Source organism: Chiloscyllium plagiosum, unplaced genomic scaffold (assembly GCF_037043375.1).
Source record: "Chiloscyllium plagiosum isolate Xiang-an unplaced genomic scaffold, Cpla_swu_hap1 HiC_scaffold_14, whole genome shotgun sequence".
NCBI lineage: Eukaryota > Metazoa > Chordata > Chondrichthyes > Orectolobiformes > Hemiscylliidae > Chiloscyllium > Chiloscyllium plagiosum.
Genome location: NW_028270152.1, coordinates 36,405,869 through 36,431,765, shown reverse-complemented (window position 1 = coordinate 36,431,765; position 25,897 = coordinate 36,405,869). Strand labels below are relative to the sequence as shown.

The following is a 25,897-nucleotide window of genomic DNA, read 5'->3' as shown; positions in this document are numbered from 1 at the left end:
GAGTCAGCGATCAATACAACATGCCTAAATCAGGTAAATTGTGCACTGCAGTTTTCAGCCACTCGAGTGAACACTCTCTTATTTACTTAATGATGCAAGGTTTCTAGGAGTAATCTCGTTGAATTTAGAGGTTATTCCCTTCACTTGTACGTGACAACCTTATTGCTACATGTTGCAACTTATAACACTAGCATGTGTTGGGATCACCAGAATAAATATAAAAATTAAGTAAATATTCAGAAGTTTGTCTTCTGGTTCCCAGAGGTGAATTAATCATATCTTTCGATACGAAAATTTGGAGCAGCTTTCAACCTCATCAAATGCTGCAGCATGTTATATTTTTGCTTTAATGCACTGACCAAATGTCAAAGTGAATGATTTTCCATTCAAAGCATATTTATGCATGTGCATGCAATAATATTATTCTCAATTTGTTTCATACAATAGAAGAATACAGCATCCTGCTTTATTTTCTTAGAAAATATAATGTTTCTATAAATACAAAGATAGACATATATAAATATATAACTATTACATAATATATAACTGTTATAAATATATAGCTAACCGGTGTTAGCTTTCTTTATATTATTTCTAACATAAAGATTAAGATTAATAGTCAATCATTTTAAATAGATTGAAAACACTGAAGAACATTTTATAATTTGTTTTCTTTCTGAAAACAATATCTATGGAATCACTTCAGTGGTAAAACCTGTGTCTTCATCTGAGCGAAAGCAGCATGGTGCAGCCTGGCTTTGACATGACAGTGTCACTCCGTAAGCTCAATGTTACAAATCTGCAGCATTTATTTCTCTTGCAATCACTTTATGTGCCTGTCCTCCACCAGTTTGTTTTTTTTATTAGCTTCTTGCTGTGCCCACTGAACCTGGGTTTATATTGGTTCTTTTAGTAACTTCAACATTGCTTTCTGCAAGTCTTCAGTAAATCATTTTCTGCTTGTGATTTCATGTTAAGCCTCAGTTTCTACTATTTGAAGCAAGTGCTTTTGAGATATAAACCTGATGTTCAGGTCCTCCCAATAGGATAGCCCCTCTATTAACTGTACAGCATGATGTCTTTCTTCCATATTTCTTCCAGCACAATGTTACACCTGTTCAGCCTTTAATGTTTCCAGCTGGTCAGCTTTCTCTTTATCTCCTTACAACTTTTCACCATAGACTGCTCTAAGTCTTTGAAAATCTTCTTCTTTAGCTGCGTGAAGTTTCCAAATTAGCTCCTTTGGTTTTTCTGTCAGGAGCTCTTTGTGTTTTTTTTGATGAGTCTTGATAATTTCAGAACTGGCTGCAACCCACGTCTCTGTAAGCTCTGAGACTTGGGGAAACCATTTATTTTCTGTTATGACCAAGTGAGGAGGGGTGAAATTATCATACTCTGACCGAAACATAATTAACTGGATCAAAAAGAAGAAATCAAATTATAAAGTTTTTTTAGTAGAAAAAAAAGAGGAATTTTATTATCCAGTACCCTGAAAAATAATAAAATTGTGTCATCACATACATACAGAAACACAGATTATAAACTTAATATGTCTAGTACAAGTAGGAAGGTAAACAGAATTGCAGTTTAACGTTATTAGAGTCCTTGAGTTATAAAACTTATCTGAGCCCTGACTATTCAGCTGTTGTCTTATTTCTTCAGCAGTGGCAAAATTTGCAAATATTCTTGAAGTCGTGATGAATGAGTGCTTTTCTCAAGTTGCTCTTTCACTGGGCACTGACTTCAACATTGAAAGAGATTAGAAAGGCTTCCAATTTCTTGTTCCTATCATATTTTTCTTCCACTCTGCTTTGCTGCCTCAAGCAGCTATTGATATAGATTCATTTATACAAACCTCAGACTGGTCATTGCTTTACCAAGCTGAATGTTGCTTGGGCAACCTTTCATCCTAACTTCCTGGAAGGTGTGAATCAAGCAGGTTATACAGATCTGAGTTTCATTGCACTTTATAACAGTGCTACTTGATGAACATTTTGTATGTTAGTTCTTACAAAATATATCACAGAATCTTGGTTCTTGTTGACATAGTTAAAGTTTATTAACAACGCTAATTATTTAATGACTACCATGTCACATACTTACACATATGATCGGAATCTGTGCTTACTGATGTACATTAAATGTACATACATGACTGACTGAAGACATTACACTGATACCATGACACAGAAAAAATGACTTAAAGCAAGAACATCATATAGAACATAGAAAAGTACAGTACAGAACAGGCCCTTTGGCCCAAGATGTTGTGCTGAGGGTTAATCCTAGTGTAAAATAAAATAACTTAGCCTATGCACCCCTCAACTCACTGCTATCCATGTGCATGTCCAGCAGTTCCTTAAATGTCCCTAACGAGTTTGCTTCCACCACCACAGCTGGCAATGCATTCCATGCATGCATTCACAACCCTCTGCGTAAAGAACCTTCCTTTGACGTCCCCTCTACACCATTCTCCTAATACCTTAAAACTATGACCCCTAATACCAGTCAATCCTGTCCTGGGGAAAAGTCTCTGGCTATTGACTCTACCCATTCCTCTCATTATCTTGCATGCCTCGATGAGATCACCTCTCTTCCTCCTTCTCTCCAGAGAAAAATCCGAGCTTATTCAATCTTTCTTCATAAAGCAAGCCCTCCAGTGCAGGCAGCATCCTGGTAAACCTTCTTTGCACCCTCTCCAAAGCTTCTGTATCTTTCCTATAGTAGGGTGACTAGAACAGGACACAATATTCCAAGTGTGGTCTCACCAGGGACGTGTAGAGCTGTAGCAAAACGTCACAGCTCTTAAACTCAATCCTCCTGTTAATGAAAGCCAAAACACCATATGCTTTCTTAACAACCCTTTCCACTTCGGTGGCAACTTTGAGGGATCTATGTACTTGCACACCAAGATCCCTCTGTTCCTCCACACTGCCAAGAATCCTGTCTTTAAACCTACATTCAGCATTCAAGTTCAACCTTCCAAAATGCATCACTTCGTATTTATCCAGGTTGAACTCCATCTGCCATTTCTCAGCCCAGCTCTGCATCCTGTCTATGTCGCACTGCAGCCTGCAATAGCCCTCGACAGCACCTCCAACCTTTCTGTCATCTGCAAATTTACTAACCCACCCCTCAACCTCCTCATCCAAGTCATTTATAAAAACCACAAAGAGCAGTGGCCCAAGAACAGAGCCCTGCGGGACCCCACTCAATACTGACCTCCAGGCAGAATACTTTCCATCTACAACTACTCTATGCCTCGTGTCAGCCAACCAATTCTGAATCCAGATAGCCAAATTTCCCTGTATCCCATACTTCCTGACTTTATGAATGAGCCAATGCTGCAATGTTATGTAACTTCTTAAATATACGGTGCCTGTGTGATCTAGAATCTATCCCATGATACAGCATTTCAGCTCATAATCTGCTTTTATTGATGATTTCATAAGCTTGGCTCAACCTGGTTTGGTGATAACACCAGACATTTTAAGCCATTACTTGTTTTGTTTAAAAGTCGCTTTAATCCAGGAAGGTCTCTGTGATTAAAATCAGATGATGCAAGCTGAATATCAATAGTCTATTTTAACTGCAAGTGGAACACAACTCTTGAAGCTTACTTTCAAACTTTATTTTTACGTCTGCATGGGGGATGGATCATTGGCTTCTTTGTTGGATCAATTGTGATGTGACATTTAAACTCTTCAAATCATCCAGCCATTTCCTCCAAGCATTCTAGATACATTTAGACCAGAGATTTCTTGCTTCTGATTGGAGACCACTTTTTACATGGGTGTACTACCTTCAACATTTAGTGATGCCTTCATCATTTCTTGGTTTACTGGAGTCAACTACAGTTCTCGTGCAACTGCTCAACTCCTGGACAGCAGAACCATCTCCTTCAGCAATGTTGAACACACAATTAACATCTTTCCATTTGTGTGTCCCTGTGATTAGGGTTGTTCCCAGCTGTCAAATTGCAGTTCCATAATTCATCACACAGTTTCAGATCCTCTTTCTTCACGTGTGCACTTTCTTCCAAATTTTCATGAAATATCTTTTGGGGAAATTTGAGTGGAATAATGATATTCTGCACTCCAATGTCAAGCTTCAGCTTCAGTTTTATGGTTGTGTCTTATTATCATCCCTTTCCTGACCTTAATGAATGTGTGAATTTCTTTTCTCTTGGAAATATCATATCCAGCCATTTCATATAGCTCTCCAATTCCTGTCTGTATCTACAAGCTGGTCACTGTTTTACCAGATGTGGATATTTGAATTCTTTCCTTTCTCATTCGTACTGCTGCTCTACTTTTGCAGTTCCTTTAGCATCTTCTTTCTTTGTTCTCCACATATTTTCATTGTTATTGTGCTATTCACATGCTCTGCTGTTTGTTCCATAGATGAGCATCTTCTTCTGTCAGTGCACTCATGTAGTTATGCACAGCTCTCACACATCTTTCTCTCTGTCTGATATGCTTCTTTTCACTGCACCAACTCTTCAGTTTTTCACTTCACATAACTGAAGGTTAACCATTTATGTAGTCAGCATCCTCATCTATCTATTCATGGCTTCAAGTGCTCCGACACATGAACAGCCTGCAATATCAGAAGCTTGTCCTTTCCAAGCAGATTTTTTTAAAAGATCTGGCTGTGCAGAGTCCTAAAAGAGCTGATCTAAAATCCTTCCAAATGTTTCCTGGAATTTACATGTGCTGGGCACATTTCCTAGTCTCATTAAGGAATTATCAAAAGGCTCATTTAGTTCCTCCTTCAGGTTTTAAAATTTATACTGGTGGATCCAATGGTTTGATTTTGTTGGGAATACGTGCCGACCTTCTCAAAATTTTTGTCTGGGTTTTCATTTGTCAATGATCTTCCAAGCTAGTGTAAATATCTAGCCCTTTCTTTCCTGCCCTCAAAAGGATGTAGCTAGCACTTTCCTCTTCACTAGTGATTTTCAGAAAACTATGAAAAGATTAGATTACATTACAGTGTGGAAGCAGGCCCTTCGGCCCAACAAGCCCACACCGACCCGCCACCCACCCATTCCCCTACATTTACCCAACACTATGGGCAATTTAGCATGGCCAATTCACCTGACCTGCACATCTTTGGACTGTGGGAGGAAACCCACGCAGTCACAGGGAGAATGTGCAAACTCCACACAGTCAGTCGCCTGAGTTGGGAACTGAACTTGGGTCTCTGGCACTGTGAGGTAGCAGTGCTAACTACTGTGCCACCGTGCCACCGCGCCACCGCTAATCTGCATTTTTCTTTTAACTACAATATCTTCATTTTTTTCAATTCATCCCCAGCTGGAGCTGTTTACAGTATTCACTGCTCCTGCAGGATATATTTCACTTTTGTAAGTTGGCTTTTTTCTGAATATATTTCAGCATTTAGTTTATAATGCTTGGCTTTTGCCCACAAACACCCTTTATCACCATTGATTATTGATTAGGTAACATTGGGGGAGGGTGTGTCGATTCTACCTAGAATCATAACTACATGCACACATGTCTTGAAAAATTTAAAGAGATTGCAAAAGGACACCGGCCTCCCAAAGTAAAGGATACCCCACTGACCCTCTGTATACTCTCCTTTTCCTGTTCCCATTGCACCCCTGCCTTACAACCCTCAGTACCCTAAAATCCCTGTTTCACTTTCTGACCCTGAGCCCCTTATGGATGAGATTGTTGCTTTCGTTGCCACTCGCAACGGGGAGCAGGTGGGTGCTGCGTCCAACACTGCCTCTGCACCGCCTACGGAGTGCTGCCCCCAAGGGGGTGGTCCTACAACATCCCGGCCAACATCTGATGTTTCACTGCAACAACCGCTTGATTCTACACTCCCGGGCCACCGCTTTGGTACCCGCTAAAATCGGCAACAGCTGCACCTTGACTCTGAAGAAGGTGCCCCCTCAGAGGCTGACAGTCATCTTGCGTCACAATTGCCTCGAATAATGACAGGACGCACGCTACTTGACAAACCTTCGACCCATGTGGTGGCCCGTGGCATGCTGCAGAGTGCTCCAGATCCGATAAAGCGACCTTTTTATAATTGACTTTTATAGATCTGGGATATTTATGACTGTCTCCCACAGGATGTGCAGACTTTTTTTTTTCCTCGTTAACAATTTATTGTATCTAGCATACAAGCTTTTGTTTGCACAAAACCATGAAAGAAACTTTGGATACATCTGCCATTATGATCGGCACTTATTCAGCACATTCAAAAACAGCATATTTTGTTGTTTCAATGGAAAGTTTAGCATTTTAAAAGTTATACGACTATTGTTACTGGAGGTTCATAAATCTGCAGAAACTATGCGCAGACTTTATTGCAAATGGCTTACGGTTCCAATTGGTCTACAGTTAATTGGTTTTCCCTCACAACACTGGGACATGGCTGATGGGCACTCTGATTGGTTAGGTAGATGTGTCAGGAAGGAGAAAGTGAGGTCTGCAGATGCTGGAGGTCAGAGCTGAAAATGTGTTACTGGAAAAGCGCAGCAGGTCAGGCAGCATCCACGGAACAGGAGAATCGACGTTTCGGGCATAAGCCCTTCTTCAGGAATGAGGAAAGTTTGTCCAGCAGGCTAAGATAAAAGGTAGGGAGGAGGGACTTGTGGGAGGGGCGTCCGAAATGTGATAGGTGGAAAGAGGTCAAGGTGAGGGTGATAGGTCAGACTGTGGTGGGGCGGAGAGGTCAGGAAGAAGATTGCAGGTTAGGAAGGTGGTGCTGAATTCGATGGATTTGACTGAGACAAGGTGGGGGGTGGGGAAATGAGGAAACTGGTGAAATCCGAGTTCATCCTTTGTGGTTGGAGGGTTCCTAGGCGGAAGATGAGGCGCTCTTCCTCCAACCGTCGTGTTGTTGTGGTCTGGCGATGGAGGAGTCCAAAGACCTGCATATCCTTGGTGGAGTGGGAGGGGGAGTTGAAGTGTTGAGCCACAGGGTGGTTGGGTTGGTTGGTCCGGGTGTCCCAGAGGTGTTCTCTGAAATGCTCCGCAAGTAGGCAGCCTGTCTCCCCAATATAGAGGAGGCCACATCGGGTGCAGAGGATGCAATAGATGATGTGTGTGGAGGTGCAGGTGAATCTGTGGCGGATATGGAAGTTTCCTTTGGGGCCTTGGAGGGAGGTGAGGGGGGAGGTGTGGGCGCAAGTCTTGCACCTCCTGCGGTTGCAGGGGAAGGTGCCGGGAGTGGAGGTTGGGTTGGTGGGGGGGTGTGGATCTGACGAGGGAGTCACGGAGGGAGTGGTCTTTACGGAATGCTGATAGGGGAGGGGAGGGAAATATATCCTTGGTGGTGGGGTCCGTTTGGAGGTGGCGGAAATGACGGCGGATGATGCGCTGTACATGGAGATTGGTGGGGTGGTAGGTGAGGACCAGTGGGGTTCTGTCCTGTTGGCGGTTGGAGGGGCGGGGCTCAAGGGCGGAGGAGCGGGAAGTGGAAGAGATCGGTGGAGGGCATCGTCGACCACGTCGGGGGGGAAATTGCGGTCCTTGAAGAAGGAGGCCATCTGGGTTGTACGTTTTTGGAACTGGTCCTCCTGGGAGCAGATGCGGCGGAGACGAAGGAATTGGGAGAATGGGATGGCGTTTTTACAGGGGGCAGGGTGGGAGGAGGCGTAGTCCAGGTAGCTGTGGGAGTCGGTCGGTTTGTAGTAGATGTCCGTGTTGATTCGGTCGCCTGAGATAGAAATAGAAATAGAAAGGTCGAGGAAGGGGAGGGAGGAATCTGAGACTGTCCAGGTGAATTTGAGGTCGGGGTGGAAGGTGTTGGTGAAGTGGATGAACTGTTCAACCTCCTCGTGGGAGCACGAGGCAGCGCTGATACAGTCATCGATGTAGCGGAGGAAAAGATGGGGGTTGGGGCCAGTGTAGTTGCGGAAGATGGACTGTTCCACATATCCTACGAAGAGGCAGGCACAGCTGGGGCCCATGCAGGTGCCCATGGCTACTCCTTTCATTTGGAGGAAGTGGGAGGATTGGAAAGAGAAGTTGTTTAGGGTGAGGACCAGTTCAGTCAGTCGAAGGAGGGTGTCAGTGGAAGGGTACTGGTCGGTACGGCGGGAAAGGAAGAAGCGGAGGGCTTTGAGTCCTTCGTGATGGGGGATGGAGGTGTACAGGGACTGGATGTCCCTGGTGAAAATAAGGCGTTGGGGACCGGGGAAGCGAAAATCATGGAGCAGGTGGAGGTCATGGGTGGTGTCCCGAACGTAGGTGGGGAGTTCTTGGACTAAGGGGGACAGGACCGTGTCAAGGTATGCGGAGATGAGTTCAGTGGGGCAGGAGCAGGCGGAGGCAATGGGTCGGCCGGGGCAGTCAGGTTTGTGGATTTTGGGCAGGAGGTAGAAGCGGGCGGTGCGGGGTTGTGGGACTATGAGGTTGGAGGCGGTGGATGGGAGATCCCCCGAGGTGATGGGGTTATGGATGGTCTGGGAGATGATGGTTTGGTGGTGGGGGGTGGGGTCATGGTCAAGGGGGCAGTAGGAGGAGGTGTCCACGAGCTGGCGTTTGGCCTCAGCGGTGTAAAGGTCGGTGCGCCAAACTACTACCGCGCCTCCCTTGTCTGCTGGTTTGATAGTGAGGTTGGGGTTGCAACGGAGGGAGTGGAGGGCTGCGCGTTCCGAGGGTGAGAGGTTGGAGTGGGTGAGAGGGGTGGGGGAGTTCAGGTGGCGGTTAATATCGCGGCGGCCGTTGGCTATGAAGAGGTCGAGGGCAGGTAGGAGGCCAGCACAGAGTGTCCAGGTGGATGGGGTGTGTTGGAGGCGTGAGAAGGGGTCGTCAGAGGGTGGGCGAGATTCTTGGTTAAAGAAGTAGGCGCGGAGGCGAAGGCGGCGGAAGAATTGTTCGATGTCACGCCGTGTGTTGAACTCATTAATCCGAGAGTGTAGGGGAATGAAGGTGAGGCCTCTGCTGAGGACTGATCTTTCATCCTCAGAGAGGGTAGGTCTGGAGGGATGGTGAAAACTCAGCAGGGCTGGCGAGAGTCTTGGTTAAAGGAATGCCATCATGAGCGTCGCCAGACAGCACAGTGACTTCGGTGAAGTTACTTGCTGCCTGCAGAAAGCCACTGAGACTGCCCCTGATTTTCTCACTCGTTTTAGAGATACATGGGAAGGTTCAACTGGCATTCCTATCGAGGACAATGAGAAACTAGCTGTCCAAACCCTTATTAATTGCCTGCTTCCTCTTCAATCCAGGTTTATAAAGCCCAGAACTTTACCTGGCAGATTGCCACTTGGAAGGATACTCTCACATGGACTGGCATGGTCTTTTTGACTCTAAAGGTGATAAAGAGGCTTATCTTCGGTTAGATTATTTTCCTCCTCAATCACAGGGTATATCCCACACTGATAAACGATTAATCAAGTGTTGGTCTTGTGGTCAGTATGGGCACTGGGAGTGAAGCTGCTGTGCGGTTTCTGCCCCCACAAACCACTTTTGTTTCATAACGCCGACAACAGCCTGACAACACTCCCCCCATTCCCCTAGTACTTAGGGCTGCCCCGGACGGGTGGTGTAAGTGGCTGTTTCAATACCCCTCTCCTGGTCCCCATCTGAAAATCCTATGATGACAGTGGAGATGGGAGGGCTTTCCGTTCCAGTTTTGGTTGATTCGGGGGCCACTCATTCTTCTGCACCTTCTCTGAGAATCTACCCCTCAGTTCTAATTCTGCCCATACTGTCGGTGTCTCCGGTACTCCTTTAATTGAGCCTCTCTGATACTATCCCAATTACTGTTGGACCTGTCACGGTTCCTGACTCAATTATGGGTGGCACGGTGGCACAGTGGTTAGCATTGCTGCCTCACAGCGCCAGAGACCTGGGTTCAATTCCCACCTCAGACAACTGTCTGTGTGTAGTTTGCACATTCTCCCCATGTCTGTGTGGTTTCCTCCCACAGTCCAAATAATGTGCAGGTTAGATGAATTGGCCATTCTAAATTGCCTGCAGTGTTAGGTGAAGGGATAAATGTAGGGGGATGGGTTGCTCTTCGGAGGATCGGTGTGGACTTGTTGGGCCGAAGGGCCTGTTTCCACACTGTAGGTAATCTAATCAATTATCATTTCACCCTCCTGTCCGGTTGCCTTGCTGAGACCAAATGCAAACTGAACGCTTCCACTCATTGTTCCCCTCAGGGTCTTATTTAAGAGATACCCCTATCCTGCCTATGCCAGAACCTAGCAAACCTGACAGGTGGAGGTTTGTGCAGGATCTAGTGCTATCAACACTGTTGTTCCTTGCTTCCCATAGTGCCTGATACGAATGCTAATCTCTAAAGTTCCTGCCTCCGCCACTTGCTTTTCAGTAGTTGACCTCTGCTCAGCCTTTTTCTCTATTAAATTGTCCCTTGATAGTCAGTATCCTTTTGCCTTTAGTTTCGGTGGCTGCCAATATATATGGATTCAGCTTCCTCAAAGATACATGAAGAGCCCCACTGTTTATGCTTCCACTGTTCAGCGTACCCTTGAAACCCTCCACATGCCTTTCAATATGTTCTTGTTCAATATGCCAATGATTTACTCATTGCCTCTGCTTCTTCTGATGCCTGTATGCAAGATACTATTGCCCTGCTTCAGTGCCTGACAAAGAATGGCCACAAGGTTTCCGTTGATAAGATGCAGCTCTGCCAACCTATTGTTCATTACTTGGGTTTCACAATATCGCAGGGTACCAGAACCCTCACCCCGATCGCCTGAATGCCATCACAAATCTCCCTCCTCCTGCAACACGCATTGAACTTATGTCATTTCTGGGGATGGTGAATTACTACTGGATTCCTGATCTTCATGAGATTGATGCACCTTTGAGAGAGGCATCTTTACCTAAGAAGCCATCAAAACTACAGTGGACCCCTGAAATGACACAGACTTTTGAACAGTTGAAATATATACTGTGCTCTGCGCCTGCTTTGGGTCTTCTGGATTATTCACAGCTGTTTCAACTTGCAGTTGCTGAGAGGGAGGGATATGCCTCGGAATCCTGACACAATGCATGGGGATCTCCCGTTCCCTGTAGCTTTTAAACACTGTCCAGTTGCCACCTGTTGTAAGGGGAATGCCGGCATATTTGCGAGCTGTGGTGGCTACCTTGGTAATAGCTGAAAAGTCAGCCGCCTTGTGCTGGATCATACATGCATGGCTTTTGTTCCACATTCGGTTTCCCTGCTGCTGAGCTCTGCAGCTACCCAACATTTTACTGCTTCCAGGCATATGGGCTATGAGGTCATTCTACTCTCAAGTACATCAAGTATATTTCTTTAGATCTTTCCATAGCCTGTGAATTGATACATTGCTACTTTATAACATTGACTGTACTGCAGCAGTGAGTAATGTGTCATTCTGGATACACATGTCATTCATATAACAATAAAGTTCAGTGCTTTTTAACCGGGGGCCCCCAAGGATAATGTGAGCTATAAAGGACACTGCAATTTTCAAGTCATTTGTAAATCATTTTACAAATATTTTACCAATATCAAAATTTTAAGGAAAGCAATGATTTCTACTTGTCGAAGAAGAAATGTGAACACACGTCCATATTTTGCTCAAGAATCAATGAAATCTGCAAAGAATCCTGCAGAATTTCACAAAGTATAATAAGGTGCATTAATGAAAACAGTTTTAGATGTTTTTCAAATAATGTTAAAAAAAACAGTTCAGGTAGTCCTTGGGTTTTGAATAGATTCCGTTCTGGACTCCACTTGGAAATCAATTTGTACACAAATTAGAAAATAATGCAGGACAATATAAAATTGTTGCAAGGTTTGTGAAGGTTTGTAGCTCAGGTTGAGGTTTAAGGTGTAGGTTTGCTTGCTAAGCTGTAGGTTTGATATCCAGACGTTTCATTACCTGGTCAGGTAACATCATCAGTGGCAACTTCCAAGTGAAGCGAATCTGTTGTCTCCTGCTTTCTATTTATATGTTGTATATTATATTGTATTATATTATAGCCACAAAAGGACACCACTCTCTCTCCCTCGTAGTCCTACACATGGAGGAAAAAAAACCACCATTTCGACTGGGACAACACATCAATCCTGGGACAGGCTAAACAAAGACATGCCAGAGAATTCCGAGAGGCCTGGCACTCCAACCACAACGCCATAAACAAACACATAGATCTAGATACCATCTATCAACCCCTCAGAAAACCAACAGGAAATGACATCACCACAAACCCCAGGAACCCCATCCAGGATAAACATATAAATAGAAAGCAGTAGACAACAGCTTCGCTTCACTTGGAGGTCGCCACTGATGATGTTACCGAGCCAGGTAATGAAATGTCTGGATATCAAACCTACACCCTTAATATAAAATTGTCATTTGTTTAAGTACTGCATGCTGGGTCGTTAAAATTATGCCCCGGTATAAGATAGCATTTTTAAGTGTAAGGATTTGGAAGTCAAATGTTTGTAAATCAGGGAACCCCTGTATAGCTAAAATGAATGACAGTAAATACTGTAACTATATTGGATACAGTAGACCTAGGCCTGAGATGTGGTTTATTAAAGTGGAAGCTCAGCATTTGAACACTCTTTAAGCATTTTGCAAAAGTTGACTTCAGATTACAAGCTCCAGTCATTTAAATTATTTCAGCAAAACACCCTGTGTACAACCAAAAGACGTTAAAGTCCTGTCATTATGTTGCAATCTTAGTTTATTGTTAAATCAATTATTTGACAAATAGTAATGCTCCTCGAAGCAATTTTCATTGTTTGTTCCATTCCATTTTTTATTATGTTAAGCTGTTTTAATTATTCACAAATTGACAAATGCAATTAATTTGTTTGATATTAGTGTGTTGAAAACAAAATGATGAATGCAATTTTAACTAAAAGACATCTTATGACTGGGTCAGGAAAATGACTGTGCAGATGCTTATTCGTATGGAACAACCAAACTCATTATCTATCATTTAGTCCATAATAATTGCCAGCCCGAATTAACTTCCAAAAAAACAATGTTGACTCTTACCAAAGTCAATCAACCACAACATGCATATGGAGTAATTTAAATGAAATCAGAGTCATCGAGTCATAGAGATGTACAGCATGGAAACAGACCCTTCGGTCCAACCTGTCCATGCCGACCAGATATCCCAACCCAATCTAGTCCCACCCGCCAGCACCCGGCCCGTATCCCTCCAAGCCTTTCCTATTCATATACCCATCCAAATGCTTCTTAAAATGTTGCAATTGTACCAGCCTCCTCCACATCCTCTGGCAGCTCATTCCATACACGTACCACCCTCTGCGTGAAAAAGTTGCCCCTTAGGTCTCTTTTATATTTTTCCTCTCTCACCCTAAACCTATGCCCTCTAGTTCTGGACTCCACAACCCCAGGTAAAAGACTTTGTCTATTTAGCCTATCCATGCCCTTAAAATTTTGTAAACATCTATAAGGTCACCCCTCAGCCTCCGACGCTCCAGGGAAAACAGCCCAGCCTGTTCAGCCTCTCCCTGTAACTCAAATCCTCCAACCCTGGAAACATCCTTGTAAATCTTTTCTGAACCTTTTCAAGTTTCACAACATCTTTCTGATAGGAAGGAGACCAGAATTCCACGCAATATTCTAACAGTAGCCTAACCAATGTCCTGCATAGCCACAACATGACCTCTGAACTTCTGTACTCAATACTCTGACCAATAAAGGAAAGCATACCAAACGCCTCCTTCACTATCCCTATCTACCTGCGACTCCACTTTCAAGGAGCTATGAACCTGCACTCCAAGGTCTCTTTGTTCAGCAACACTCCCTCGGACCTTACCATTAAGTGTATAAGTCCTGCTAAGATTTGCTTTCCCAAAATGCAGCACCTCACATTTATCTGAATTAAACTCCATCTGCCACTTCTCAGCCCATTGGCCCATCTGGTCAAGATCCTGTTGTAATCTGAGGTAACCCTCTTCGCTATCCACTACACCTTCAATTTTGGTGTCATCTACAAATTTACTAACTGTACATCTTATGCTCGCATCCAAATCGTTTATGTAAATGACTAAAAGTAGAGGACCCATCACCGATCCTTGTGGCACTCCACTGGTCACAGGCCTCCAGTCTGAAAAACAGCCCTCCACCATCACCCTCTGTCTTCTACCTTTGAGCCAGTTCTGTATCCAAATGGCTAGTTCTCCCTGTATTCTATGAGATCTAACCTTGCTAATTAGTCTCCCATGAGGAACCTTGTCGAATGCAAAGCTGAAGTGGCATCAATAAGCTGAAGAAAATGAATTTTCAGGGAAATGGGGAGAGGACATTGGAATCAAGCTGACAATAAGAATCAGTCTGGATTCAATAGTCCCAAAGGCCTCCTTTTGTGGTGTAAATTACTTTATAAAGTACACTGCAATATTGCAATCTGAATACATTGCTGGTTGATTTGGAACATTCTATCAAAGATAGAAGAAAACCAAGTAGTGAAGCACTGAAGAATTTGTTCACCCTTCTACATCAAAAGGCATGTTGCTGCAAGACATTGGGGTGGCACGGTGGCTCAGTGGTTAGCACTGCTGCCTCACAGTGCCAGGATCCCAGGTTCGATTCCAACCTTAAGACCATAAGACATAGGAGTGGAAGTAAGGCCATTCAGCCCATCAATTCCACTCTGCCATTTAATCATGGCTGATGGGCATTTCAACTCCACTTACCCGCATTCTCCCCATAGCCCTTCATTCCTTGTGACATCAAGAATTTATCAATCTCTGCCTTGAAGACATTTAGCGTCCCGGCCTCCACTGCACTCTGCGGCAATGAATTCCACAGGCCCACCACTCTCCGGCTGAAGAAATGTCTCCGCATTTCTGTTCTGAATTTACCCCCTCTAATTCTAAGGCTGTGCCCACGGGTCCTAGTCTCCTCGCCTAACGGAAACAATTTCCTAGCGTCCACCCTTTCCAAGCCTTGTATTATCTTGTAAGTTTCTATTAGATCTCCCCTTAATCTTCTAAACTCCAATTAATACAATCCCAGGAACCTCAGCCGTTCCTCGTATGTTAGACCTACCATTCCAGGGATCATCCGTGTGAATCTCCGTTGGACACGCTCCAGTACCAGTATGTCCTTCCTGAGGTGTGGGGCCCAAAACTGGACACAGTACTCCAAATGGGGCCTAACCAGAGCTTTATAAAGTCTCAGTAGCACATCGCTGCTTTTATATTCCAACCCTCCAGAGATAAATGACAACATTGCATTCGCTTTCTTAATCATGGATTCAACCTGCATGTTTAACTTTAGAGAATCCTCGACTAGCACTCCCAGATCCCTTTGTACTTTGGCTTTATAAATTTTCTCACCGTTTAGAAAGTAGTCCATGCTTGTATTCTTTTTTCTAAAGTGCAAGACCTCGCATTTGCTCACATTGAATTTCATCAGCCATTTTCTGGACCACTCTCCCAAACTGTCTAGATCCTTCTGCAGCCTCCCCACTTCCTCAGTACTACCTACCTGTCCACCTAACTTCGTATCATCGGGAAACTTCGCTAGAATGCCCCCAGTCCCTTCATCCAGATCATTAATATATAACGTGAACAGCTGCGGCCCCAACACTGAACCCTGCGGGACACCGTTTGTCACCGGCTGCCATTCCGAAAAAGAACCTTTTATCCCAACTTGGGTGACTGTGTGGAGTTTGCACATTCTTCCTGTGTCTGCCTGGGTTTCCTCCAGGTACTCCGGTTTCCTCCAACATTCCAAAGATGTGCAGGTCAGATGAATTGGCCATGCTAAATTGCCCATAGTTGTTAGGTGCATTAGTCAGAGGGAGGAGTAGGTTACTCTTTGGAGGGTCAGTGTGGACTTGTTGGACCGAAGGGCCTGTTTCGATACTGTAGGGAATGTAATTATTTGCAAGCCTGAGTAGCACCACAGTACCAAATCATCGGAAATTGCAGAAAGTGTTTCCTTTGGAACAAGGAACCAATTGTCCAGTGAAGATATTGGAGAGTTTATTGAGAAAGCTGTTGAAACTTTATTGCTGGAACAGCACAGCAGGTCAGGCAGCATCCAGGGAACAGGAGATTCGACGTTTCGGGCACAGGCCCTTCTTCAGGAATGAGCAGAGAGTGTTCAGCAGGAGAAGATAAAAGGTAGGGAGGAGGGACTTGGAGGAGGGGAGTTGGAAATGTGATAGGTGGAAAGAGGTCAAGGTGAGGGTGATAGGTCGGAGTAGGATGGAGGCGGAGAGGTCAAGAAGAAGACTGCAGGTCAGGAAGGCGGTGCCGGGCTGGAAGGATCCGGCTGAGACAAGGTGGGGGGAGGGGGGATGAAGAAACTGGTGAAGTCCAAGTTCATCCCCTGCGGTTGGAGGGTTCCCAGTCGGAAGATAAGACGCTCCTCCTCCGACCGTCGGGTTGTTGTGGTTTGGCGGTGGATGAGTCCAATGACCTGCATATCCTCGGTGGAGTGGGAGGGGGAGTTGAAATGCTGTGCCACAGGTTGGTTGGGTTGGTTCGTCCGGGTGGCCCAGAGGTGCTCTCTGAATCGCTCCGCAAGTAGGCGGCCTGTCTCCCCAATATAGAGGAGGCCACACCGGCTGCAGCGGATGCAGTAGATGATGTGGGTGGAGGTGCAGGTGAATCTGTGGCGGATATGGAAGTTTCCCTTGGGGCCTTGGAGAGAAGTGAGGGGGGAGGTGTGGGCGCACGTGTTGCACCTCCTGCGGTTGCAAGGGAAGGTGCCGGGAGTGGTGGTTGGGTCGGTGGGGGGTGTGGATCTGACAAGGGAGTCGCGGAGGGAGTGGTCTCTACGGAAAGCTGATAGGGGAGGGGAGGGAAATATATCCTTGGTGCTGGGGTCTGTTTGGAGGTGGCGGAAGTGACGGCGGATGATGCGCTGTACATGGAGATTGGTGGGGTGGTAGGTGAGGACCAGTGGGGTTCTGTCCTGGTGGCGGTTGGAGGGGCGGGGCTCAAGGGCGGAGGAGCGGGAAGTGGAGGAGATGCGGTGGAGGGCACCGTCGACCACGTCGGGGGGGAAATTGCGGTCCTTGAAGAAGGAGGCCATCTGTGTTGTACGTATTTTGAACTGGTCCTCCTGGGAGCAGATGCGGCGGAGACGAAGGAATTGGGAGAATGGGATGGCGTTTTTACAGGGGGCAGGATGGGAGGAGGTGTAGTCCAGGAAGCTGTGGGAGTCGGTAGGTTTGTAGTAGATGTCCGTGTTGATTCGGTCGCCTGAGATAGAAACAGAAAGGTCTAGGAAGGGGAGGGAGGAGTCCGAGACTGTCCAGGTGAATTTGAGGTCGGGGTGGAAGGTGTTAGTGTAGTGGATGAACTGTTCAACCTCCTCGTGGGAGCACGAGGTAGCGCCGATACAGTCATCAATGTAGCGAAGAAAAAGATGGGGGGTGGGGCCAGTGTAGTTGCGGAAGATGGATTGTTCCACATACCCTACGAAGAGGCAGGCATAGCTGGGGCCCATGCGGGTGCCCATGGCTACTCCTTTTGTTTGGAGAAAGTGGGAGGATTGGAAAGAAAAGTTGTTCAGGGTGAGGACCAGTTCGGTCAGTCGAAGGAGGGTGTCGGTGGAAGGGTACTGGGTGGTACGGCGGGAAAGGAAGAAGCGGAGTGCTTTGAGTCCTTCGTGATGGGGGATGGAGGTGTACAGGGACTGGATGTCCATGGTGAAGATGAGGCGTTGGGGACCGGGGAAGCGGAAATCCTGGAGGAGGTGGAGGGCGTGGGTGGTGTCACGAACGTAGGTGGGGAGTTCTTGGACTAATGGGGACAGGACCGTGTCGAGGTATGCCGAGATGAGTTCGGTTGGGCAGGACAACGCCTCATCTTCACCATGGACATCCAGTCCCTGTACACCTCCATCCCCCATCACGAAGGACTCAAAGCACTCCGCTTCTTCCTTTCCCGCCGTACCACCCAGTACCCTTCCACCGACACCCTCCTTCGACTGACCGAACTGGTCCTCACCCTGAACAACTTTTCTTTCCAATCCTCCCACTTTCTCCAAACAAAAGGAGTAGCCATGGGCACCCGCATGGGCCCCAGCTATGCCTGCCTCTTCGTAGGGTATGTGGAACAATCCATCTTCCGCAACTACACTGGCCCCACCCCCCATCTTTTTCTTCGCTACATTGATGACTGTATCGGCGCTACCTCGTGCTCCCACGAGGAGGTTGAACAGTTCATCCACTACACTGACACCTTCCACCCCCGACCTCAAATTCACCTGGACAGTCTCGGACTCCTCCCTCCCCTTCCTAGACCTTTCTGTTTCTATCTCAGGCGACCGAATCAACACGGACATCTACTACAAACCTACCGACTCCCACAGCTACCTGGACTACACCTCCTCCCATCCTTCCCCCTGTAAAAACGCCATCCCATTCTCCCAATTCCTTCGTCTCCGCCGCATCTGCTCCCAGGAGGACCAGTTCAAAATACGTACAACACAGATGGCCTCCTTCTTCAAGGACCGCAATTTCCCCCCCGACGTGGTCGACGGTGCCCTCCACCGCATCTCCTCCACTTCCCGCTCCTCCGCCCTTGAGCCCCGCCCCTCCAACCGCCACCAGGACAGAACCACTGGTCCTCACCTACCACCCCACCAATCTCCATGTACAGCGCATCATCCGCCGTCACTTCCGCCACCTCCAAACAGACCCCAGCACCAAGGATATATTTCCCTCCCCTCCCCTATCAGCTTTCCGTAGAGACCACTCCCTCCGCGACTCCCTTGTCAGATCCACACCCCCCACCGACCCAACCACCACTCCCGGCACCTTCCCTTGCAACCGCAGGAGGTGCAACACGTGCGCCCACACCTCCCCCCTCACTTCTCTCCAAGGCCCCAAGGGAAACTTCCATATCCGCCACAGATTCACCTGCACCTCCACCCACATCATCTACTGCATCCGCTGCAGCCGGTGTGGCCTCCTCTATATTGGGGAGACAGGCCGCCTACTTGCGGAGCGATTCAGAGAGCACCTCTGGGCCACCCGGATGAACCAACCCAACCAACCTGTGGCACAGCATTTCAACTCCCCCTCCCACTCCACCGAGGATATGCAGGTCATTGGACTCATCCACCGCCAAACCACAACAACCCGACGGTCGGAGGAGGAGCGTCTTATCTTCCGACTGGGAACCCTCCAACCGCAGGGGATGAACTTGGACTTCACCAGTTTCTTCATCCCCCCTCCCCCCACCTTGTCTCAGCCGGATCCTTCCAGCCCGGCACCGCCTTCCTGACCTGCAGTCTTCTTCTTGACCTCTCCGCCTCCATCCTACTCCGACCTATCACCCTCACCTTGACCTCTTTCCACCTATCACATTTCCAACTCCCCTCCTCCAAGTCCCTCCTCCCTACCTTTTATCTTCTCCTGCTGAACACTCTCTGCTCATTCCTGAAGAAGGGCCTGTGCCCGAAACGTCGAATCTCCTGTTCCCTGGATGCTGCCTGACCTGCTGTGCTGTTCCAGCAATAAAGTTTCAACTTTGATCTCCAGCATCTGCAGACCTCACTTTCTCCTTATTGAGAAAGCTGTCTGACCACTGTGATCTTGGAGAATTTTGAGAGAGCATCATAAGACAGAGTTGTGTACGATTCAAAATATGAGGGCATCAGCAGTAAATTGCTGACATTGCCAAAGATAACCTTTAGCATAGCCTGCTTAACGTGGATATGATGAAATGTGACTTCAGAGAAGTCAGAGTTAACAAATGCCAGTCATCTGCTGAAGTAAATAAGCTGCAGTTGAGTAAGACAGAGGCCACAACTAAAGCAGATACAAAGTCTTCTTACTGATGTTTGGAACAACATTGGGCACAGAACTCTTCATTTATGAAGACAGAGTGCTGCAGCTGCAAATAGAAAGACCAGCATATCAAGAATTGTCAGAGGAAAGTACATGGAGAAAATGCTGATGAATGGAAATGACAATCACTTCAAATGACTGTTGAGACTAGCAAATGTTGCCCATCCTTAATTGCCTTTAATCTGTTTGAGTCTCCGGGCTATTTCGAAGGCCAGTTAAGAACTAACTGCATTACGATAGTTCAGGTGTCACAAGTAAGGATGGTAATTTCCCTTTGAGTATCAAAAACAGAATTGCTGGAAAAGCTCAGCACGTCTGGCAGCATCTGTGAAAAGAAATCAGAGTTAATGTTTCAGATCGGGTGACCCTTCCTCAGACCTGCTGAGCCTTTCCAGCAACTTCTGTTTTTGTTTCTGATTTACAGCATCCACAATTCTTTCAGTTTCCCTTTGAGAAAGTCTCCTGACACACGAAACGCTCCCACATATGCAAATGTAAAATGTACATATGCAGTTCCCTGTCAACACTGACAATGATATTGTTCCATTCACTCGTATTTATTGTGATTATTTGGGTGCTGCCATTGTTTTTTACCGGCAGAATGTTTCACAAAGCGTACATGCCCAGTAGTTTCCACATGCGTAATGTGAGCTTTTCGGGGGTGTCAAGAGAAACAGCCTTTTCCATGAATGAACCAGATAGATTTTTACGACAATCAACAATACTTTCCTCGTCACCATCAGACTAGTTATTTTTAGTTCCATATTTTATTAAATTCATATTTCGTGATCTGCCAAATGCAATTTTAACTCGTGCCCCAAAACATTTGCCTGGGGCTAATCCAGGAACAATACTCATACTAGCCAAAACTACCGCTATACCACCACACCATCAAAACTGAAGAGAATAACTGTGTTATATCCACAGTGGTGGTACCAAACACATATGATACTGTAAGCTCATTAAATGAATGGAGGACCATAATCTAAGCAACATGATAATTTACCAAATTTTGAAGATTGAGCTTTTCCGAGTTTTTCCAAATGCCTATCTGCAACTGGACATGTTCAAGTCAAATTTGACTATTAGTACCAACTTGGGTCTGTTTCATTTTCATAGGCTGCCAATTGGCCTCAGTCCGCAGAATTTTTCAAGGGACAATGAACCAAATGTGTTAGGAATTTAGGACAGCATGTGTCATTTCAGCTCCAGTGATGACACCCATGATACCAAGCTAAAGAAAGAGCTCCAAAGCATGTATTTTGGGCAAAGACACACACATGTGAAATGTTTCAGATTTCTATCAAGTATTTAGGTCACAGAGTAGACAAAGATGGGTTGCATCCTGCCCAGAATAAAGTTGAAGCAATAAGAAATCTGTCACAAGCTCAGAATATTTCTGTGCTCAGGTTAATTTTGGGTGAAGTGAATTCTTTCAGCAAATTCATAACAAATTGGTCAATGTTATTGCATCCATTCAACAACCTCATCAGGAAGGGTGTTCTACCCCTCATATGTTGGATAATGATAAGGAGAGACTGACGGCAGTTTCCTTATGGACTCAGTGCCAGTGAACAAATCTTTGTTTAGAAAGGACATGAAGCATCGTTAGTAATTTTTTTGAAGCAAGAAGATTTTATAAATACCTGTTTAGTCATAGTTTTACAATTGATTATAAGTCACTGACAGCTCTTTTGAATCCAAAGGCTCCAATATCCACATTAGTGGCAACCTGAATGAAGGGATGGGGTTTGGTTTATTCTGCTTATAAGTAAGACATTAAGTACAGGTGATTGGAGGATCACTGTAATGCTATATTACCATCCATACTCAACACAGAATATGCAATCAAGAGTAGGCCAATCGGACCTCCACCATCAATAAGATCATCTCTGATCTGATTTTAACCTCAACTTTATATTTCCGTACCCCTGACAATATTTCATCCCCTTGGTAATCAATAATCATCATTCTACATTTGCCTTTAAAATACTTAAAAATTATGCGTCTACTGCCTTTTGAGTGAGGGAATTCCGAAGACTCCACAATCATTTGAGAGAAATGTTTTCCTCATCTCTGTTTTAAATGGGAATGCCTTATTTTTAAATTAAACTCCTAATTCTAGATTCTCCCGTAAGAGGAAACATCCTTTTAACATTCACTTGATCAAGTCACCTCATGATCTCAAATGTTTTAATTAGGTCACCTCTGATGCTTCTAAACTCCAGAGGATACAGGCCCAGCATGTATAGCCTCTCCTCATAAGGCGATCTGCCCAATCCATGTCTTTCTTTGTAAATATTCTTTAAACTGCTTCTAATGCATTAACATAGTAACATAGATTCATTAACATCCGTATGTACAGCGACCTGTACTGTACACAGTATCCCAGAAGACTGCATAGTCTCATTACTCTTGCAATAGAAAATAACATTCTATTAGCTTTCCTGATTATTTGCTGTATCTACACACTAACCTCCTGTGATTCATGCACTAGGACATCCAGATCTCTCCACATCTTAGAGCTTTAGCAACATCTCTCCATTTAGATGATGTGCTCATTTTATTCTTTCTGCCAAAAAGGAATATTTCCCACTTTTCCACATTATGCTCCATTTTTTGATGTTTGCCCATTCACTTAACTTATCTTGTCTTTTGTCGGTTCATTTTGACCTCTTCACAACAGAGAGGATGAAATTTTCTTTTCACATGTAGATGATAACATCAGTCACAGCTAATAACTGGTAAAACAACTTGTCAAGGGTATACAACTTGATATGGACCAGACCAAACCCCTTCAAAACCTATCAAGGAGATAACCTAGACCCAAATTTTTATCTTACTTACAGACAAATGTAAGACACTCCATCTGAAATTTAACCAGAAGGTTAGAATGAAAGATCATCACCACAAGTGTTTGAAGCAACTATAAGGGAGAAGCATAAAAATACACGGCTGTTGCACATGTTTAGACAAGGTGTTTGGTAATGGAAAGACTAGGTTTATAAATGTAAGCTAAGTTTTATCTTCAGAGGTTCATGGAAGACAAAACATTTGGTCAAATTACTCTGATGAAATTGAGATATAAGTAGAATATTAATCATAACTCCTGCACAAGTAGTACCTGAAACAAGTTTAGATCCAAATCAGTCAGTCAGAAAATTCACCTGAAAATCATGGATAAAATCAATCTTTGTTAGAGAAAACCTTTCCTCAATCTCATGCCAACATGAGTCAAGATCTTTCCTTGAGATCCAAAAGTTTGTCGAGAAAGGAGGCATTCATTTAGGAACAGGAATTGAGTGGTTAAGTTAAATTCATAAACAATCGGAAAATAAGAGATGTATATAAATTGCATGGAATTTTGAATATGCTATAGCATATTTATTAAGGAGGGAAGCTTGAAATTGTAAACTCTTGAGACCATTCATACATTTGTCGATACCAGAATAGATCAGTTTTGGTTCTTTGTTGACTTTTTAATGTACTACACAATGTTTTAGGCTATCCTGAAAAGATACCACAAATCCATTATTCGCATGGAGAATTTAATTCCACAATACATATTTGTTAAATATTTAAAAGGTGTTTTCATTTATGTTTATTTCAAAATAGCCTAGAAATTAATAATAGCAAAAAATTGTTTTGCAGTTTAATATGACATTTCTGTGTCTACCCTGCAGTGTTGGTATTAACTTGTTTATATTAAGTGACTTTCTGTGTGTACGCAAATAGAAGACAAAAAGATGTTACTGGGATCAGTCAAGTAACATCTATTAGTATTGATGACTATAATCTCCATGTTTACTGGTATGTATTAATAGGTGAAATTTTTAGTCAGCAATGTAGAAAATGTACTCACCATTCCTTTGATTCCAGCTGCCTAGAAACTATTCATGCAATTTTGCATAACAACTTATTGTCGTTGGGTACATGGTTCAACATACAGAAACATAGCAACCAAGAGGAGGAGTAGATAATGTGGCCTTTTGAGCCCACTCTCCCATTCAATATGATCATGGCTGATCTTTTATCTCAAAGGTCATATTCCTACTTCCTCCCACACCTCTTAGTACCTTTAAAATTTGAAAGAATTTAGTATATTAAATGATTTAACCTCCACAACCTTCTTTCCCTATTTCAGTATTATATGGTATATCCCATATCATAAGGCAATGTTCCCTGGTTCTAGACTCCCCAGCCAGGGAAAATACCCTCTCTGCATCTAGTCTGTACATTTCTATTAGATCCCTTCTTGTCCTTTTAAACTCTAGTGAGTACAGATCCAATTGAACTAATATCTTCTCACAGGACAGTCTTCTTATTCTTGGCATCACCCTAGTGAACCTCTGTTCCACTACTTCTATGGTAAATAGGTAAATAGACCAAAACTGCATACAATACTCCAGGTGTGGGCTCAACAACATCTTGTATAACTGCAGAAAGATATTCTTCTGAACTCAATTCTTTGTGCAAAAAAGGCCAAATGTACCATTTGCCTTCCTCATTACTGGCTGCACCTGCCTGGCAACTTTCATTGACTGGTATATGAGGGGATGCAGATCCTTTTGTCCATTGAACTTCCCAATATATCGTTACTTTCCGCATATCTTATATATTTCAATATATCTTACTTTCTGTTTTTCACACTGAAATGTACAACTTCATATTTAGCCATTTTTAAAAGTACATCACATCTACTAATTCTTCCTATTTTATTCTACTAGTTACATCCTCTAAAAGCTTCAACGGATTTGTTAAGCATGTTGTGCTTTTCATAAACCCACACTGGCTTTGTCCAATGTTTTGCAGGTGTTCTGTTATTACATCTTTTATAAAAGACCCAGGCATTTTCCACACTTCTGAAGTTAGACTAGCCAACCTATAATTCCCTGCTTTTTCTTTACCTCTCTTTTTAAATGGTGAGGTTACATTTACACTTGAGAAGAATGAATAACTGTTGTAATTCATGCACACATTCCTTTAGTATGAACTTTAGTTCTGACTATCTACTAACAACTCCTTCATGAGGTTCCCCATTCCATCTTTGCCAATTCATGCCTCATAACCTATAGTTCCCTTTATTTAAAGTCAATGCCCTCTACATAGATCATGGACAATGCTCTATTTAAGTTCAAAGCCACAGCCACAAACTTTGGAGGTCCACACAGATGAAAACCAAACTAGAGGAAATGTTGATTGGGGAGTATGTATAAGCAATGGGAAGGCTCTTCAAATAATCAGAGTGAAGAATGCTGAAAACATTCAGGGCTGTATATAAATTTTCTGATATACATGCAGTGGATAGGGCTGGAATGCATTGGAAACCCAGAATGCTCAGCAGCTACTTGTCAGTGGGGAATGTTAATGACTCACTGCAGTCTATTTCACCATCTAAAAGGATCCAGGGTGGACTTTAATGGAAACCTTCTAGAGTTGCTAGATCTGAGACAACAACTAGGCAAATGTAGTGTTGGTTACAACTCATCTCTTATCTACAGCATGTAATTGTAAAGGACTGTAGTTGGTTATTCTTCCCTGGAGATAAGAAGGAGCCACTGAGAACAAGCAGACATTGCTGGAGGTGACACAGGAGCTATCTATGAGCTCATGGAACTTCAGTTATAACTTTCCTGGTTCGAGATACTCATTGCTGTCATATTTGGAGGTCAACCCCTGTCTCCAAGAAGTTGATAAGGAGAAACGTTTCCTCTTAGTAGAGGGGTCAATAACATGCAGAGCATGAGGTTTAGACAGGATTCAAGGCAAGGTTTTTTTCACCGAGAGGGTGGTGGGTATCTGGAACTCACTGCCCAAAAAGGTGATAGAGGCAGGCACCCTCAAGACATTTCAGAAATATTCAAGGCTGCAGGCCAAGTGCTGGAAATGTGATTAGAATTGATAGATGCTTGATGACAGTGTGGACATGATTGAATGAAAGCATTTTCTGTGTAGTTTTAAAACTCTGTGACTCTGTCATGAATGACACAAGGCGAACAAATCATAGCGGCTTGTACAGACATGTCTAATGAGCTTTTGTTGGCTGCATACCAGCTGAACCTGCATCGAGTGGGATTCCTTTTAGGCAATGAATATTTCTTGTGCAATCT

At 44.4% G+C, this 25,897-nt stretch overlaps 1 protein-coding gene across 3 annotated transcripts in view; it reads right to left on the bottom strand.

Annotated features, from left to right (window-relative positions):
- cacna2d3a (calcium voltage-gated channel auxiliary subunit alpha2delta 3a) overlaps nt 1-25,897 on the bottom strand; it is a 953,727-nt gene that overhangs the window by 578,593 nt on the left and 349,237 nt on the right. The gene's annotated exons all lie outside the window — the stretch shown is intronic.